Raw genomic sequence first — 18002 nt, forward strand, 5'->3', positions numbered from 1 at the left:
CTAGGGTCACTTCTCTTCCACTTGCTTTTAAAAAAGCCACTTTTGAAGAAGTTTTAAAGATAAATATATTGAGAAGTTAATTACAAGGAAGGGTCTCAGTGTCTCACATAGTAAAACTCATTGCAAAGTGATCCCTGTAACATCAGGCAGATTTCATGAGACAGCTGCAGAAATCCTAGTCAGGCTATTACATGGTGTTACCTCTTCTACTTTCTCTTAAATTAAATTTTCACTTCTGCAGATTTTTGGTTTTTTTTCACTCTGGGAAGTGTTATGTGCATTTATACACATGCATTAACTGTACATGAGCAAAGAAGGATTGTGTATAATGCCAGAAACTGTGACAAAGATGAGATGGCTGATCACAAGCTGGCTTAAGGCATCCATTACTGACTGTGGAAAGAGTAGTTCAAGGCATTAGCTCTGAACAAACCTTTATCTCCTCCTTTGGTGGTGCTGACTGCAAACACTACTACGGAAATCTCTGGGTGGAAATTTCCTGGACAGCCCTGAAGGAGTTGGACTGCTCTTGCATCAGAACTTGAGTGTGGGTGGCAGGGTGGAGGAGGGAATGGAGCTACGTGGCATAGCTGCACTTATCTTCATAGCTATTCATCCACCAAGGCAGTGACAGCTTATAAAAGTGGCAAAGTGATTTCACAGTTCTAATCTGGTTTATCATCATTTTTTCCAAGCACTGCCTCAAAACAAGCAGGGAAACGGAATACACATTACTGCTCTGTTCTGGTTCATGACTAACCATGTTCAAAATGTGCGGTATTTTCCAGAAGTGAAGGTTTTATGACTTATTATCTTTTCCATAACAGTACAACATTATCTACAGCTAATATAAAGAGAACTTTTTTGTTACTTTTTAATACTGAAGATGTGCCTAGTCACAGGAAGAAGTGATTCACACATGCAAAAATACACACAAAACTTCTGTCTTCATGTGCAGGAAGTTTACCTTTAGTTATGAAATTCACATTTCTGCTAAAGCCACAGATAGTTTGACAAAAAAACCCATTTAATAGGGCAGGGTTGGAATAACATATTCCTGTGTGGTTGCATTTGATCTGCACTGTGTGGTCTATCACAAGGGAGGAGGTATACTAAGGTAGATATGAGTTTTGGCTGAAAAGTGGTGCTTATTCGGGATGGAATCTGTTGAGAAATCTTCAGACCTACATCTTCAGAGACAGATAAAATTTGTTTATCCTGCAGCTTAACATGCTGATGCTCAGCTTGGCAGCTGTCTTCTTCCTGATGAAGACAAATGTATGAAAATCAGGAAGTGCGTGCTTTCATGAATCAACTGCATTAAAGAGCCATCAAGCAGAGATTTATGGCTGGCTCAATCAAACTGGTATAAGTAGAGCTATCTACTCTTTCATCCAGACTCATCTTTTGACCCTCTCAGTTTCATCAAAGATAAATTAACTATTCTAGCAATGAAATAATGGATACAATGAATAAAAATGGGTTATCTTGAAGACAAAAAATATAAATAAAGCCAAGCCATGCTTGGCTGTGATCTGGAATAGGAAATAACCAGTAATCTGTAGAGGTAGGTGTTAGCAGAACAACTCCAGTGCTATTTCAGGATTAGGATGTTGACATCAAGAAGGGACATTTCTAAATTAGCTCTGGAGAGCTTTCAATCTCCTCTGTATACTTGGCATGATGCTACCTCATAAATGTTTATTAGCTGTTTGTGTCTTAGCCACTTGGAAGTGTTAATAACCCACTAAATAACTTAATCAGTTTATTTTTGAATAATGGCAATTATGTTAGAAGAGTTAAGTATAGAAAAGTGAGACTTTGTCTGAGCAGGATCCCAAAAAGCTTGCCCAGGAAACCTGTCTGTGACAGTAAAAGACTCCTTACCAGATAAAAGTGTAGGAAAGTCTGTGGCTAGGGGTTGAAATGAAAACAATTTAAACTAGAAATAAGGCACAGTTTTTGGAAAGTGAATAAATTTAACTTTTGAACTAGTTGCTTAAAGTCAGAGTGAATCATATAGCTCCTTGAAAACTTTAAATTGAGATAGGTGTCAAAAATATATGCTATATTTTAGCCACAGACTACTGGATTTGATGTAAAGTACCAAGGTAAATTTTTCTATGACCTGTGTTGTGTGAGATGTCAGACAAGAGCAACTATATGGTCACTCTGGCTTTTTAGAAGTATGAGTGTGCAAAGCATTTGTGAACACTATCATCTTCCCAGAAAGCCTAAGGAAGGTGGCATGACTCAGGCATCCAAGATATTGCAGTGCAGCTTCTCAACACTGATGTTACATTCAAAGGCGAAGAAGAAAAGGATTCATGTGGTGATCCTTCATTTTATGCTCACTATAGTCCTGATCAGAGCAATAGAGGACGCCAGCAGCTGATCACAGGTTTGACTGAGTTTATGATGTACCAGCTCTGAACAGCTCAGTGTTTTGACTGGGATGTGAGCTTTTAGGATTTGAATGTTTCATCTCACTCTAACCTTATCAGCTACTCATATTTAAAAAAATGTCCCACTAGTATTGCAACCAGAAAGAACTTATGGTGCTTTGTAACTTTTGTTCGTACTGATGAACACATAAACCAGAAGTCTCAAGCAAGTGCAGACCAATCAGAGCTGTTGGACAGTCTAGCAGTGGAAATGAATGAGCGGTGACAGAGGCCTCCCTGCTGAGCAATTCCCTATTTATTGCTTCACTTAAGTGCATTCAAGACCCAATTAAAATATTATGCTAAATTTAGGAACAACACCAAAAATTTCGGTATATAAATATATATATAAAAATATATAAATATATATATATATACATATATATATATATCTTTTTGTACCTTTTCCAAAGTTCACAGCCATGCACTCACTTTCTTTAATTTTCATTATTCTAGCTAGCACTGACTTCAAACCAACAGAATCTGGCTTGTATTGCTAGGCTGATAAAAAATTATAAATGAGTAGTGAAGAATGAAACTGCAGAGTGTTAAGTGTTCCCTGTATACCCTGAGTGAGGATCTCATCTATCTTTCATGGATTGCCATAGGTACAAATGTTATTAACACAAGATAGGAGGTTTTTTCCAGTGCCATCAAGAAGAAATTATGAAAAGTTTTGCCCAGACATGAATTTTGTAAAAATGGCTGCAATTCAACTATGCACACAATTATGGATTGTTTGTATGATCTCGGATTCAGAGATAGACACTGAAGGTTTTCATAAGAAGATATTCTGCTGGTTTTAAGCTTGGATTCAGGAGGTAAGGTGGAAAGAAATGTGAACCTCAAAGAAGTACAGAAACACATGTATCAACGCTCAGCTGCATTTACCATGATGTTGCACCACTAAACGTAAGTGCAAAGCTAAGAGGGAAGCTGAAGCTCATTATCCACCTACCCACATTCACAATTTCACAGAGGCTGGTACACTGATGCCTCTGATGATCTTTTCTCCAGTTGTCTTGCATCCAACCTCTGTATTCTGCCTGGAATTCTGCCAAATACAAGCACATATAGACTCTTGCCCAATCTGTGTGACAGTCAAACTGGCAATCAAAGCAATTTTTGAATTGTTTTACTCACTTTGGAGTGACTCCAGATATACCGCTTTGTAGTGTTTCCCTGAGCGATGAAAATGTAATTCCAGTGCCAAAAGCCTTACGTCTAAGGAGTGTCCTGACCCAGCGTGGGTCTGGAAAGGTGAGAAAGGGTGGCAAATGCTGAATAACTACTAGTCAATAAAGCTCTGACATCTCAAGCAGCAGAGAACAAGTCTAACGAAATGCTTTGAGGGGAAATGTGCAAGTAAAGCAGACAGAAAGGTTTGTCAATTTAAGAACTGAATATAATTTAGAGAAATACAGAGTCTAACAGACAGCAGAGACAGCATGTGCAGGCATGAGATTAGTCTGCAGTGATGGATAGAAGGGAAATTTGCTTCCATTAGTGTCTTTTCTTCTACACTACCACCAGCATAAGAGGAAAGGTGTAAAAGGTAGCTGTCCATAACACTGCATCCTTGGATGAAGCATTTGGATTTATAAGCATCCCTTACATGGCTTATTTGAGAGGACAAGGAAGACAACACTTTTGGCTCATATGGAGAAAAGATATGAGCAAGTTTTGGATTTTATTTATAATAATTAACTCACACTATTAATTTCTCCAAGAAGTTTAATCAAAAAGAATTATTACATGGCAGTCTGAGTCAGCAGAAAAACAAGGATGATAGGATACTTGGTTAGGAGCCCATGAGAAATAGATGACAAATGCTGTTTAATATATGCATGGAAAAATCTCTTAAATCTTTGACTTGGGGAAAAAAAATTTTCTTTCCTCACCTAGATGTTTGGAGCTCTGTCTTTGCCAGTTACAGCTACTGCATTCAACACACAGCTAATCACTGATGTTGTTTTTATATTTGCTGAAGGTCTTGGCTTTTTTAAAGTCAAATGTTTTCTTCCTTTTCTTAAGCAGCCACTCCAAACATCCTTTATGTGTAAATGTTTTTAAGTAAAACAAATATTTTGTACCTGCTAACAGTTCACTAAACAATTTCCCCTTACCTTTAATGACATGTAAGACATTTGAATGATTCACTGAGGAGAAAATCAAGATAATGCAGGTCATTTTGTAAACCCAAAGATAAGAAGAAGCTTTTTAACCTGTGTAACAGACAGTATTTAGGCAGTGCTCAGTGTCAGTCCTGTGAGAGTTCAGAAGTGTTTCTCATTTTCCAATATAAAAGGCCTATTTCCACTGTTGTATAATTTCTGCCAAAATACTGCTCTGAACCATTAAAAATTAGGAGGTATTAAGCCAGAAACAGTCACTTGAAATTCAGTTTAAATAACCTTGCTTCAGCTGACTTTAGGACACAGGAGGTGAAACTGCTTGAAGATTTACAAACACCTTTGGTTTGTTTAACTTCAAAATAGCTTTGAGTATGCATTTCTCACATTTGGCAAGAACAAACTGGGAAGACAAGCCATCAGTGCAATTGCAGAAATTTTTTAAACAGTACCTCCCATTTTTAAAAATTGTTATTTTCCAGGGTTTTTCTTTCCATTCTGAAATTTTCCCTTTGTTTCTCTGTGTGCTGCTTGGGAAACACAATGATTTTTTAATTTATTTTTTTAATAAACGTGCCTTTAATAACTGGTGGCAGCATACACCTCTTCTTGGCAATAACCTGTAAGTTTACAGCTGCATCCAATGCTCACTGAAGATACTGAAGGGATTTCTACCCACTTCAGTGGACTTTTGTTCAGCCTTGATGTGTCTTTGACGTTTGGCATAGAGGACAAGGCACTGATGAAACTGTCCAGACCAAACATTTAGACACATCAAGGAAGGTGCAGTTAAGAGGAGAGAGAAATGTAGTCTTTTTTATGTTTGTGTCTATGGGAGTGTTTGTCCTTTTCTTAAAAGCAACATGCTGCTAACATTTAAAAGAAAAATATGAAGGGGAAAATACAAATTCCTGCAAGACTGATTCTCAGCCATAAATGTAACATTTGTTTACAGAGGTTGGATTCTACCTCAGGCCAGTGCAAAGCATTTGTGTTTGACCAGTTCCTAAAGGTTCACGTGGAAATTCAGCCATGCACAGGCCTTTCAAACTTGCTCTGAAGGATCATCATTTCTGTGGAAGAACCTTTGATTTGCATACTTGTCTCTCACACCGCCTTTTGATTCTTTTAATGTCTTTTACTTGTTGCGTACATGATTCTTTTAGAAAATATTACAATTTTAAACACTCTGCCTTCTGCAGAAGCTGGAAAAATACAAGATCTTCCACAACATTAAGAACTCTCCTCAAGAGACTGGAACCAACAAGCTGCCTCTAACAGATGAAGAAAGAAATTACATTCCTACAGATGAAGGTATGCTAGCATAAATGGCATTACATGGATGATGACACTTACTGGCTATTTTGTTGCCCAAAGACCCAAACTTCCCAAGCTGGTTTTTTTTTTTTCTTTTTTTATCATGTGAGTTAGCTGCTGATATATCCACTTATTCATGCTGTATTCATACGTGCTTGTCACTTCTAGGCAGGAAGGGCAGTGACTCCTTACCAGTACAGAAGATCCTACAGCAAAGATGAGTGCAAATTTATATCATCTTTGAGCTTCTCTAGAAGCTGTTCCATTATTTGAGACAATCAGATCGTTATTCAGCAAACAAAAAGGAAATGCTGGCCAGCTGGAAGTACAAAATAAGCCTTCATACATTTTGAGAAAAGAATAGGGGCTTTCAGATAAATTGCTTTTCCTTGCTGGGCCCTCTTTTGCTGTAGTTAATTATGAGTGGCATAGACAAGAAAAGGCAAGCCAATAAGAAAAGTTTACAGGCAATGCTAAGAAAGCGTCCTAATTCCTCTGGGCATTTTAGCATATTGTTGTACAGCACTAACCACTGGCTTTCCATATGATCTCACCAGGGTACCAACAATGAAGAGGTCTTCAATGGATGCTTGTTCAGGCCTAACAATTACAGTTTAAAGAGCAGTTGCCTATGCATTGTATGAGTTAAAATTAAGACATGCATTTTGTTCCCACAAGGGTTTTGACTGTGGGTTTTTTTCTGCTGAGGAATGTATAACACAGGGTGCTGATGAACAATAGGAACCTGTGATCAAGACATAAGTTTCGGGATTGCTAATGTGGCCAAAAGACAAAAGAGCGTCTTTTGATGTCACAAAGGTCATGACACAGGAAAAAAAAACAAGAGGCACACACAATGAATGATCAAAATACGTAAGCCTGTTGAAAATAACAATTAATTTATATAAAAGTATTTTTTTTGTTTTTCTCAGGGAAATTAGAATAAGTTAATTGCATATGCAATTATTTACAATATAGACATGTCTTTGTTTTAGGGAATGAGCATAGAAATAGTGCAGCAGAATATTTCCTTGAACTGCTGCTTTCTACAAAATAAAATGGAGTGCAAAGGAGGTGGCTCAGTGGAAAACTCTGCCTGTTCAGAGATAGCTTTGGTTAATTAATGAAGTCTATTTCCATCAGTGATCCTGGTGAAGGCAAGGGTAGAGTTAGGATGGATTATAATGTACACAATGATGACCCTCTCTGGGTATTAGGTGCTTACTCTTGGCTGAGCACACTCTGTAGTCCAAGGAGAAGCAAAGAGAAAAGCCAACATCTTCAGAGCATGACTCATACCATACATTTTATATCGTCTCTTCACACCCTTACACTGACAGCTGTCTTGGAACACACCTGGCTCTTAGACGACTAATTTGACATTCAAAAATGTCAGGAAAACCGGGACACCCCCTCTGAAGGTGCCTGGGTTTTGCTTCTTGCTTCAGTAATTCCAAGGTCTAACCCAGCACTGCTGTAAGGGTGCATAAAAGGATCCAAATAACATATCATTAGTATTTTTTATCAAACATCCCAGTGCAAATGTTTCTTGGCTATTTAAAGCAGAGCTATGGGATATCATAGAGTACATTCCCTTTATTTTTTAATGCAATGCCTTAGTGCCCCCAGTACCAACAGGTGCAATAGAGATGCAAGTTTACTAATTGTTAACTTTTTTCCCAGTACAAATTATCCATCATAAATGATATGAATATACCGAATTTGCTGGAAGAACAAAGAAAAATGAAAGAGAGAGAAAAAGACAATCCAAATATCTATAACTGAGGTAAGATGTGATGCAACTAAAAATACTGTGAAATATTGGATTTTATACTTGATGCCACCAGTTCCTGGGTGTGTTACTGATAAGCTAGCTATCACTTAGACTTACTGAGACCATAAACTTGGACTTCTTTTCAACATGATAATATGGAATGGTTAAAAATTCTGTTCTTTTTTTTTTTCCCAGAATAGTTGATGGATGAATATTGAAGACTGATTACTGGGAATTTTACTGAAAACCCCCATCTGGCAGAGAGAAAGACACCATCTGAATTGTTTAAAACTTGAATCTGTCACATTAAGAAACTTTTAAATTGAAAGGAACTCCTTAAGAGGAAGAAATATAGCTAATTGAGCAAGCATTTTCCTGATTATTTTCTGTGAAGGCCCATTGTAGGTCAGGCTGTTGTCATCTACATTAGCTACTTTGCTGGTGATTTGCAAAGGCAGAAGCCAAACAAATGTGATGGGTCCTTCAGAAACCATCAAATTGTACTGGCATCTTGATCCATTGGAAATGATTGATTTTATATAAACAGAACATTAAAAAAATCAGAAAGCTCTGAACCTTAACAACTTTCATTTTCAGTAAAAAGCTAAAAGTTGGCAACAACATTTTTGTTCTAACCTGAGATGTATCTCACATGTATTTACCTTGGAGAATTTTTTTTTTGTAATCTCCTTGCATATTTCTATTACTCTCATTTCCTACTATCACTGGTACTGATTTAAGAACTCAATGACCTGAACCCTTTCTGACCTCCAATTCATTCCTGAAGTTTTTTACGAACAAGATCAGTGCTACAGTCTTTTACAGCTATCAAAATCTCTGCACAACCTCAAGAATAGGTGAGAGCATCTCCCAGGAAACAGGCACCATTCTGGAAGTGCTAATGATGCATATTAGCTACTTTCTATCTCTGCATCTATCTACCACAGTACGTTTTTCTGAGATCAGAGATGAGGAATTTAGTATAATCTGGATCTGCTGGCTACACATCTCACCATCTGGGTTCCTTGGGCTGTGCACTCAAAATGCAGTGTCAGATTCTGAATCCTGTCCATGCCAAGGTATTGCCCTTCCAGAAGGTGTTTCTCCCAGCTGAGTGTTCAGAGGTGCTGACAATTTTTTACTATAAACTCAAACAGATTAATACATGTCTCATCTTATACACAGTTTACCTTGTTAAGAATAAAAATCAGGTGCATATATAGTTGATTAAATAGAAATTTTGTCAGGCTATATCATCTTTGGGCAGCTAGAAGTTTTACTTAATTCTTTTTTATTTCAAATAGAAGCTGTTATTTGTCTTAAGGGCAGTTTCTTATTCCTTACAGGATTTTTTTCTAATTCTCTTGTTTATCAATAAACTAAACCCACCAGAACAGCCACCTTACACAGGGGGATGTGTGTGGAGAAGTCGTTCCCTCTGTAGAATAGATGAGTGAGATATGAAGCTTAGCAAGAAGTGTTGGTCCAGTGGCTGTGGGTGTGAAATGAAGGATTTCAAATGGAAAGAAGTGTCTGGGCCAGAGAAAAAGCACAAAGTTATAACTAGATGACTCCAGCTGTGAAGCAAATAAGGAGTAACCTGGGTGTGAGGAAATTGCTGCTCAGATATGCTGTTGTGATCAGGCCTGAAGCACTGAGTTCTTAAAAGGCACCCAGTAAACAAAAGTTTTGTCTGCTCTTAACTTTGCTGGCTGGTGAATATTTTTCTCTCTGCTGCAGCTTTGGGTTCACTCATTCTACCTTCACATGCTCAGCCTTGTCTCTTCTGATTCTCAGTGGCTTATAATCTTCTAATGTGCCTTATTGAACTGGACTGTGAGAAACCAACCTCTGACCCTTAATTCTTACCTGGTGTGTGTTTGTGTGTGTGTGAGAGAGAGCACAAGGCAGCAATATTTAAGAACTTCTGGCCTCCAGAAATCTCATTCTGTCTAAAGTAGCTCACAAAAGCAAGTGTGAACAGAAAAGGGTGGGGTGTAATTTTGAGAGAACAAGCTTCCTGATTCTCAGGATGATGTTTTTACTGGATAGTTCTTGTCAAAGGCTGAGGTATTGTCCTGGAATCCATTATTTTCTAAGGATATTTCACCAAAACCCTCAATAGGAGCAGGAATGTTTTGGGGAGGAGATCAGAAAGTGCCAAGAAGCATTTCCTTGAATGTCTGTCCAGAGTTTCCTGAATAATTTTATACATATGGCATCAATTCACTTGATACTTTGGAATATTAGCACAAAGGGAGAATCAAAACCAAAAGTCAAAATTCTTTCATATACAAGCAGCCTAAAGAGAAGAAACAAATTTTCAGTGGAGGGATAGATGGTACAATACATGACCTGGAGAAACTGGACAGAGCAGATATAGTTGTATTAACTGCTGTTCACTAACATTTTTACTGAATGCTTTTTTGAAATAAACAATGAGGTGTTACTGGCATTCTGAGTTGATGGACCACTTTCAGATTGGCACAAAATTATGAATTGGCTAATTATAATTTTCTTTGGTGGAAAGACTATGTAATCTGCATTTAGAACCTCATCTGTAAGATGAGTCTGTTCGTTAACAAAGAAGATTAAAACTCCTAAATTTGGTGATTTGACATTTTGGCCAACGTTCAGAAGTAAATTTCTTATGCCAAGTATTTGTGTGAAAAATAACTATTGAATTTTATTCAATAAGATCAAAGAAAGGAGCTAGAATTACAACAAACACTTGTCTATTTCTTTCCACAATTGTAAAAATCTGGTACACTTTTATTCCTCTGAGCATCAAACAAGGTTATGTCCTCTTTTTCTCTCAAAGAGCTATTGCAGAAGTTGAATCTGGAACTGAGCTTTAACAAAGTAAAAACTATTATCTCCATAAATAAGACTATCCATGTAGGCTGACAAAAATCCATCCAGGGAAAAAGAAGGTGCCAAAGCCACAGCTAATATTCAAGTCAACAGTCCAACATTGTGCTGAATCTGTAAGAGGTAGTTAAACAAGAAACAATTATCAATTGTTACCATCAAAAGAAATAAACCATTAAGTAAGGCTGCCTACTGAACATGCCTAGCAATGGAATGAGTGCACTGAAGAAAGATTGGCTGCCTATGAAGGCAAACCTAATGGCACACTAGGTTGCAACCAATTTATTGAAACAACACACTCTATTAGTAAATTTGATTTAAAAGCCCAATACTTAGGACTAAATTCTTCTTGTTGTACAATGCCTTTGAGTACATTTAATAGCTTTTTCTCTCCTATTAGGCTAATTAAATAAGCACACTTCATCTATCAGTCAGTTTTCTGACTTTGCAAATGTTCAGGTGTATCTAACTGACATATTTTAACTCTGCAAGGTATTTGAACACATATTTTATAAATAAATTTTATAAAGGTATCACTTTTTTTTTGGTGTCCCAATTGCAGCCGAATTAATTTGTCTGTTGGGTCATTCGTGCGTGCTATTCACTCACAGAAGTGAATAGCTGGAGTTACAGTTTGCAGGTTACCAGCACTGAAATAGTTTAGAACCTTTGTTTCATTATGAACAAATCCAGGCTTGCCAAAGCCTGTTCCTGCTGCTTTTCTCACTTCATTTTGCAGCACAGCTGTTTTAAACTTCCTAAAAGGATTCAGGGCTGATCAGCTGGTATTTATTGGCTTCAGAGAATATGCTAGCAGTACATACTTTTACTGCTTAAGAAAAAAAGCCATGTTTGTTATTAAACAGTTTTGGAAAATGTTTTAACTAGATTTGAAAGGGTGACAAATAGCTTCTTTAAGAGAATGAACTTTAAAGGAAGTTTTTTTTCTATTTCTTAAAGGAATTCTTCTTTTGAAAAGGTCAGATTTATAAACCACTCTAAAAGCCAGTACACCAAAAATGCTTTTGTTACTTCATTGGCTACTTGAGATTTCTCTTTCAAGTAGTTCCCAAAAAGAAGACAAGAGGGGAATATGTTTTCTCAAGTGGAACTTTTTCACTTATGAAAAGTGAAGGGAGAGGGAGGGCGAAACACAAAATGTACTACATTCTGCTAGCCTGATGTTCCAAAAAGATTTTCAGGAGTCCCAGCTAAGAAAATATCCTGGAACACCAGGGCTATGGAGAAGGTGATCAAAGCAAAATCTGGGTATTTAGGATGAGGCTTGCTGCCTCTTTTTACCAAACTGTTTCCCATGTCTGTCTCAAGAAGACAGTATCTTTGGAGAGTCAGTAAAAGTTCCCTTCACCTCTGCTGTCTGTTGGATTCTGTTTTTACTAACTGGTACTGCCAATTTTCAACTATTCATGTCGTGAATTTCAAAAAGCCCCTAAACAAAAAGAAGGAAATGAAAAGGATTCAACTATTACTCTTGTTGCCCTGCATTCTCAGTTCAAATGTTAAACAATAAAAAAAAATCGTGACATACAAACCCAAATTACATGGGAATTGATTGTCCATCCTAATTAAATCCTTTCACTTGTGTTTACTGTTTTTATAATGTAAAGCCCATGTGCTTTTAGTGACTTATGCCTTCTATTCATATGAAGCAAATACATTTTCTTTTTATCTTTCTCAGATTTTTTTTTCACACTCAACATTTTATCAAGTTAATCTTTTCAGATATGTAAGTGAAAGGCCTTAATTACACCAGTTTTCATAGGAACAGCAGTACATAATAGAAAGCAGGAAAAGCCATGGGGTCTAATACATGCTTAGCTGACATGACTAACACAGACAATCAGCCACTCTAGGGTCGATGACTTTCATACAACATTGGGAATAGATGAAAATCATTGAATCATTTAGGCTAGAAAAAACCTCTTAGATCATTGAGTCCAACTGTCCATCACTGCCAAGCCCATCACTAAACCATCACTAAGCACCACATCTGCACCACCTTCAGCAATTGTGATTCAAACACTTCCCTAAACAGTCTGTTTCAATTTTTTTCCTGATATCCAACCTAAATCCCCCCTGGTACAATTTGAGGTCATTTCCCCTTGTCATACTGCTTGTTAGCTGGGAGAAGATATTGACCCCCACCTCATCACAGCCTTCTTTCAGGTAGCTGTATAGAGCAATAAGGTCCCCCCGAGCCTTTTCTTCAGGCTAAACAACCCTAGTTCTCTCAGCCACTCCTCACTACACTTGTGCTCCAGACCCTTCACCATTTCCTCTGGACATGCTCCAGCCCCCAATGTCTTCCTTGTACTGGGAGACCCAAAACTGGACACAGGACTTGAGGCGCAGCCTCACCAGTGCCAATTACAGGAGAATGATCACTGCCCTGCTCCTGCTGGCTCCACTATGTCTGGAACAGGCCAGGATTAGTTGGGCCACCTGGGCACATGCTGGCTCATGTTCACCTGCTGTTGACCAGCACACCCAGGTCCTTTTCTGCTGGGCAGCTTTCCAGCCACTCTGCCCCCAGCCTGTAGTGCTGTAGGGGGTTGTGTGTTGGGTTTTTGTGGCCAAGCTTTGGTAGCAGGAGGGGCTACAGGGGTGAATTCTGTCTGAACCTGCTGGAAGCTTCCTCCATGTCCAGCAGGGCCAGTCTCTGGCAGCTCCCAGGATAGACATGCCTCTGGTTAAAGCTGGGCCAATTATGAAATGGTGATAACCTGTTGAAGAAGAAGAAAAAAAGTTACTGCACAGATGCAATTGTGGCCAAAGAAGAACAGGTTGAGAATATGTGAGAGGAGCAGCCTTGGGAACACTAAGGTTAGTGGAGGAGGAGAAGGTGCTCCAGGTACCTGAGATTCCCCAACAGCCCATGGTGCAAACCATGAAGCACCTGCAGCCCATGAAGAACCATGGGGATGGAGAGACCCACCTGCAGCCTGTGGAGGAAAGCCCCCAGAGCAGGTGGGTGATTGAGAGAGTGCTGTGATCTCATGGTCTCCAGCCATCCTATCACCCACCAACCTCCTCAGATCACAAACACTAGGTGCAGCAGGGCACTTTCCCTAGATGGCTCACTCACCAGCTGTGCCAAGAAGTAATCTTTCACACACTCCAGAAACTTCCTAGGCTGTTTATTAATCAAGCCTTACAGCAGTCTCTGAAATATAAACCATGGCTTTTTCTAAGGAATACTGCAGTGAAATTAAATTACACACTTGAAGGCACTGTGCACTGTCCAATATGGATAGAGTATGGGGAAAGAACCATCCAGACCTGGTACAATGCTCCTGGATGTACAGATATTGCACCCCACTCTTTGGAGCTTTTCATCTTATCTGGGAAAACTCTGAGTATTCCCTGTGGAATGTCTGTCTTGGCAGGGAAAAAGAGCAGGGTAATTCCTAAATTTTTATTCCATAAGATGCTGAGATATTTTCTCTTTCCATCCTGAAGAGAGGATGAAAACATCTTGTTGAAACATCTTTCTCGCATACTTATGGCTCATTAACAAATTTTTGACTATATATATAAATATAAACATATATATATATTTGACTTCCATTGGAATCTGTGGAAGGTCTCTGGTTACTTCAAATCCAAAATGGTTCATGATATAGTGAAAGTTCATTATATAGTGAACATGATAAGTTCATTTCTCCTTTTTTTTTTTTTTGTTTTCTTCCCTTAAATAATGAGTCACTCATGTTTATGTAGCCCCAGGCAAACACAAGAACTTAAATGAAAAACCCAAACCCTCTTCTCTCCTGGTTAAAACTGCTCAGTCTCAGTAAGCCAAATGGTAGAATGGCATTCTTACCCACTTAGGGAGGAAATTTGTGCAAGAATATAATTTTAGTTTAACCATATGAAGCAATGTATCTAGTGTGAAATTAAATGCAATTATGTGCTGTCTATGAAACACTCAGACATAAAACAATTACTTTTTGTTTAACTTAACTTTTAAGTAATTTAACTTCAAATGCAAAAGGGACCAAAATCTTTCCGGATCAAATTCCCCACTTTTTTTTTTTTTTTTCCCCAATATTCAATGTAATGAATCAATCTTCTGCAATACAAGAATGTAACTCTTAAATTTAAATAAAATGTATGAAAGTTGTTCTCTCTCAAACTACTTACATTTTTTATTTACCCTGCCTTGTGCATTTCTTTGGGCTTTTAGCGAGAAAGCAAGAAACAGACTTCCAATTTTCAGCTTTAATTTATTAATGGTCAGTTTTCTCCTATTTATTCCTGTTCCAGCATTGTTTTTCCTGCTCTACTATTGAGCTGTTCATATTTTATGAGGAAGTCATGTCCCTTTTTAACTTTTGTTTTATTATATGAAATAAGCCAATGTCTTTTTCATATGATAGGTTTATTCTTTCCTTACTTATCCTAAACTAAATTTCCTTCATTATTTTTATTGTAATAATATTTTGTGAGAAACCATACAATTTATAATTTTTTTAAACTTATAGTGCACTAGGAATGGAGTAATTTTTTTCCTCTTAAATATTCCAACCTTCTAATGTCTTATCTATGGTTGTGCAAGAGTTTGAGAAATTGTGAAACAGTGATTCATCCAGATGCTCCCAGATATTCCTAATCTGATCAAACTAAAGGTTATTTCATCTCTTACCAGTCTTTGTTGTCTTTCCTTTACCTGCAATGCCTTTTAGCCCAGTAGCTGTAGAAATGTTTTGAGCTCAAATTCACTGCCTAAAGAGTAGTAAAAACATTCAGCAGCGAAACACTTCAGAGAGTTCTAAGTCAAATTCTTGGAGCACAGTTAAACTAGAAATTAATGTTCTCAATTGTTGCTTTGAATGAATCATGAAGCTTACAGTACCCTGATTTTGACATATGGCTCAAAATTAGATCTGCCAATATAACCACACATGGTGGAGAAATGGCACTGCATGGCTTACTAACAATTTAAAATAGATTTAAAAATTTTTAAAAAGTTATCAAATAGATTTTTTACTTCATGACAATTTCTGTTATGGTGATCTACATGGTTTTTCTTTTTTTTTTATTTTATGTTAAATTGCCTGGCATTCACCTCAATCTAATTCTTGGTTTTAGAGAAGTGCTCAGAACTTAAAAGAAACCATAACAGCTATTTACTCAGAGGTATATACATATTTTGTACATGTTCATTCAAAAAAGTTATTTCAGAAATTCCAAAAAACCACTCCAAACCCTTCAAATAAGCCAAAACTTGCTATATGTAGTTTAAATGACTAAAATGCATTTCTCTCTCTAATGCCAGAGATCCCACATGATCTTTTGTCTGATGTTAAACGTGTGACTTGGCCTATGGCTTATAATAATAATAATTCTTGAAATAATGGTTTTACAAATCCAAAAATCTATGCTTTGGAGAGGCCTAATTTAATTTTAAAAGAATTTATTTATTTCTCCAAGAAGCATAAAAGTATTTCTTCTCAAACAGAAGAGTTAACTGAGTATATAAGGGTTTATTACCTGAGCACAAGGTTTTATGGTTGCTACAACAGGTTAATAAGAGTAATTAGCCTCATACTATATTTGAGAATTTAGTATAAATATCTGCAAATGAACTAATGTGGACTTTTTAGCTTTTAAGTACAGAAGAGAGGAAATAAGGTTACATTCCTCAATATGTGCAAAAACAATCTCTAAGAGCACTATGATGGTGGATAATATCATGGCATGTTAACATTATTTACCAGAATAAGATAAAAAATGCATACTGTGAGGCATTGAAGTCAAGGATGTAGCTTACAAGTTTGAGTTGGAGTTTACAGCTTACAGATAAAATGAGGCATTTTAGGGAAAGAAGTAGGGTTTTTATGACATCTGTCCTTTGTTTTGCAACCGTACTACAGAGAAAGTATGTCATTTTGCAATAAAGCCTACAGAAGCTACTAAAAGTCTCTCTATCAGAAAATTTATTTGACAATCAGTAATAAGGAGAGCTAAGTTTATATTTCGTTATTTTTTACTATGCAAACATATGCTATATGGAATAAATATATTACATTTCATAATTTTAATGTGCTGGTTTAAAAGGAGAAATTAAATTGTAAGTGTTTAATAGGCCTGCTTTTATTAGTACATTTTATCTAATAGTTTACAATAATTTATATGACATTATATGTCAGTAATTGGCATAGTCCTTTAAAGAAAAACTTTACATCTGGAATAGGCTGTACTGAGTACCGGAGTTTAATGTCAAGAAAGATGCAATAAAACAGAGAAAAGTAAAAAGAGTCTTTCCCCTTCTAATAAATCCAGACAGAGTCCTGTTTCTGTTCCAGTGACATCAGAGCCCTGGACTGGTACCAAGTCATTCTAAAAAACGCTTTTAAGAAACATCTCTCTGCTCATTGCAGACACAGGATGTAAGAATACATGGTATAAGAATACATTTTAGAGCAACAAATCGAATAAATAAGCAATTAAACATTTTCCCACAAACTAGAATCAGAACTGCTTATGTTGTTTCTTGATTTATGGGCATGAATTGAAATTGCCTACAAAACAAGCCATTGTGTCTACTTTTACAAGCTAATGAGCAGCGTGTGACTGTTTCTTCTATTTCTTAAGGCTATAAAAAGTTTCATTTAAAATGCTTTGTTTATTGCACGTCACGTTTCATTCCATATGTGCTTGTGCTGGGCTGTATCATATCAAGATGACTTCTAACTGCAACACAAAACAGAGCAAGCCAACAGGCTAATATCTACCGACTTCTCCCTTTATGTCCTTTCCCACAAGATTTAAGTAGATTTCAATTTTATTTCTATCTGGAATTCACCTTTGGGTGCATTTGGTAAGAGGCTTTGGCTATATCCACATTCTGGTGGCTTCAACAAAAGGCCTGAGAGATTTGATAGCCCCAGAGCTCATGGGCCCTCTCTGCTGGAACTTGTCAACTTTTCACTTGCAGTGGTTTCCTAATCCATTTTAGCCAAATGAGTGATGTTAGCAAAGACCTATTGATTAATTAATACATTTGATTTTCCTGAAACACTTCATAGGGCTTTCAAAAATACAGCACAGGTGAAAATGGGGATTTTCCAAAAGGAAACAGGGATTCAGTTGCCTCAGGGAGGTAGTGTGCTAATGCAACTGCTGACTATGGAGGGAGAAGGTATCTAAGAGATTGTGAATATCCCTTAGGTATAAAACAGTTTCAGAAATCCCATCACATTAATATGTACATAAATTATTGTAATTAAAATTTTATGTTCATATGCAAACACTTCCTTCAATGGGACTATGCTAGGAGGTTTAAATAATTTTGTGAAGAGCCATGAAGAGCCTTGACAGAAAAAATAAATTGAATAAAGTACAATCATCCAGAAGTCTTCTCATGCTGCTGTCCTCAGTCCAGAAATCTAGGGTGATAGTACAGTGCAAACTTTTTTTTTTCAAAAAAAATTTTCTATA

The 18002-nt window shown here is 37.1% G+C and overlaps 1 long non-coding RNA gene across 1 annotated transcript in view; it reads left to right on the forward strand.

Annotated features, from left to right (window-relative positions):
* The window catches only part of LOC127059401 (uncharacterized), a 31077-nt gene extending 23406 nt beyond the window's left edge, over nt 1–7671 (forward strand). Inside the window, exons 2-3 of the long non-coding RNA XR_007777153.1 lie at nt 5779–5890; nt 7577–7671. This is a non-coding gene — a long non-coding RNA (uncharacterized LOC127059401). The remainder of the gene's footprint in view (nt 1–5778; nt 5891–7576) is intronic.
* The last annotated feature ends 10331 nt before the right edge of the window (nt 7672–18002 follow it).

Source organism: Serinus canaria, chromosome 3 (assembly GCF_022539315.1).
Source record: "Serinus canaria isolate serCan28SL12 chromosome 3, serCan2020, whole genome shotgun sequence".
Classification (NCBI taxonomy): domain Eukaryota; kingdom Metazoa; phylum Chordata; class Aves; order Passeriformes; family Fringillidae; genus Serinus; species Serinus canaria.